Genomic DNA, 2,733 nt, shown 5'->3' on the forward strand with positions numbered 1-2,733 from the left:
AGGCCCTACATCTTTTCTTGAGTTAAGTTTTGGTAGTTTGTGTCTTTCAAGGAAGTTGCTTTTTCTGTCTGGGCTGTCAGGTTTATTGACATGAAGTTGCTCATGATACTTGTCCTGTCTGTAGGGTCTGTAGTGGTGTGCCACTTTCTCCTGGAACTGATGATTTATATTTTCTCCTCTGCTTGAACAGCTGGTTACATATTTATCTGTATTAATCTTCAGAGTATTGTTTGTTTTCTTTTTCATTAATATGGCACTTAACTTTATTTTTTCTCTTCTTTTGGATTTGTTCTTTTTCTAGCCTCTTAAAGTGGGAGCTTAGACCCTTGGTTTGGGAGCTTTCTTTCTAAGCATTTAAAACTGTAACTTTCTCTTTACACAATGCTCAGCTGCTTCCCACAGATTTAGATTCATGCGTTTTCCAGTTCAAAATATTTTCTATTTTCCCTTGGAATTTATTCTTCTACCCATGTGTTATTTAGAGGGGAGTCATTTAGTTTCCAAATATTTGGGGATCTTCCAGATAGCTCTCTGTTACTGATTTCTTCTTTAAATCGATTGTGGTCAGATAATACATATTATTCTAAACCTTTTAACGTTATTGAGACTTGTCTCGTGGCCTAGCAAATGGTGCATGCTGGCAAACTTTCCATGAGCTCTTGAAGAGAATGTGTGTTTGGCAGTTGTGGGTACAGTGGTCTGTAAGTGTCAACAAGACATGCTGGTCAGCAGCATGCTAGTCTTTCATGGCCTTACTGGTCTCCTATCCCCTGTTGGATCAGCTGTTCGGAGAGCAGTTGTTGAAATGCCCAGCTGTAACTGAGGACTTGACCATCTTCTCTCAGTCCCATCTGCTCCTTCACTGTGTGTTTTGGAACTGTTATGAGGGGCATAAACATCTGGGATTGCTGTCTTCCCTCTGTTGAAGTTGATGCTTTGCCATTATGAGATTTTCCTTTTTATCCTTGGCACTGTTTGTAGTTCTGATGTCTGTCTTGTCTGTTACTAACACAGCCGTGCCAGCTCTCTTTTGATTAGTGTTTGCATGCTATGTCTTTTTCCATCTGTTTACTTCTAACCTTCTTTTTTGTGTAAAGTGAGTTTATGCAGACAGAGTGTGTTGAGTTGTACGTTGTTATCCAGTCTGACAAACTGCGTGTATTTAGAGTATTATCCTCTTTGCTAGTCAATTGCCTTTTATCCCGTCTGTTGTCTGTTACCTTTTTCCTCTTTTCCTGCATTCTTCTGCATTAATTGAATATTTTAAAGTATTCCATTTTATCTCTGCTATGGACTTATTGCCTATACATCTTGTTTTATTTTTCAGTGGTTGCTCTATGGCTATCCTGTGTTATATGGGAACATGGCTGTGTAAATTAATTAAAGCTAAATTTAAAATTCAGTTTATCTTTTATAGTAGTCACATTTGAAATGCTCATGTGTGGCTAGTGGCTCCTATATTGTGCAACACATAATATTTCCATCAGCACAGAAAGTTCTGTTGGGGAAGCCCTGATCTAGGATTTACAGTAGGTGAATCATGAACTTATCGCAGGCCACCTCTGAATGCCATCTGCCACTTTGTGAAAGCACTCATGGTGGTATGTCTCCATTCAGCCCTGCCGTCCTCTGTGCTGCTGTTGTGAACATTCCACTACTACATAGGATTTAAGCCTTCATAACAAATAGGTATTTTTTCTTAATTTTTTAAATATGATTGATTCTTTAAAGCAAAATGATGCCTTTTCTGTGTACCCAGATGTGTGCCATTTCTGGTGCGCTTTATTCCTTTGTGCAGATTGAAGTTTCCATCTGGTATTTTCCTGTGGTTGAAGATTTCTTAACCTTTCACATAGAGAAGGTCTGCTGGTGCTGGAATTTCCCAGCATTTGTGTGTGTGGAAAGGCTTTTTTTTTTAATTTTCATGTTTGAATGACATTTTCTCTGGCTGTAGGATTCTAGCTTTACAGGTTTTTTTCTTTCATTCCTCTGAAGGTGTCATTCCTTTGTCTTCTGGTTTGCATAGTTTCTTATGAGAAGTCTATGGGTATTTTTATCTTTTTTTCTTTTCTACATAACGTGTCTTTTTTTCCCTGGCTGCTTTTGAGAGTTCTCAATCAAAAAGTTTTCAGCAGTTTGATTATGATGTGCTTGGGTGTGACTGTGTGTGTGTGTGTGTGTGTGTGTGTGTGTGTGTTAACTGCTTGGAGTTTGTTGAGCTTGGATCTGTAGATTTGTAATTTTCATTAACTTGGAAAATATTTGACCATGATTTTTTCAAGTACTTCTTTCTGTCCCCTTTCTCCTGTCATTCTGATTAGTGTTACACCAGCTGGTATGATTGTGTGATGTCACAGGTCTTTGAAATGTTGGTCATTTCCTTGCGGTCTTTCCTCTTTGCTTCAGTGAGTCCCACTCCTGTCCTCGAGTCTGCTCACCTTTCTTCCCTGCAGTGTGTCACCGGCTATAACTCAGTTCCATGAGATTTTCATTTCGTTCACTTCACTCTCCGTTTCTAGAAGTTCTGTTTGGCTCTTTGCTGTGTCTTCCTTTTCACTTATTATTTACATCCTTCAGCATAATGGGCCTTTTGGTAAACCCTTTAATGTCCCTTGTCTGCTGATTTTATCATTGTTGTTTCTGGATTGTTTGGGTTTCTTTGGGGTTGTTTTTTTTTTTTTTGTCCTTTTGTCTTTTTCCGTGTCCGGCAACGGATCGCAACCCTCAGTGTTG

The sequence above is a fragment of the Galeopterus variegatus genome, unplaced genomic scaffold (genome assembly GCF_000696425.1).
Source record: "Galeopterus variegatus unplaced genomic scaffold, G_variegatus-3.0.2 Scaffold1437, whole genome shotgun sequence".
NCBI lineage: Eukaryota > Metazoa > Chordata > Mammalia > Dermoptera > Cynocephalidae > Galeopterus > Galeopterus variegatus.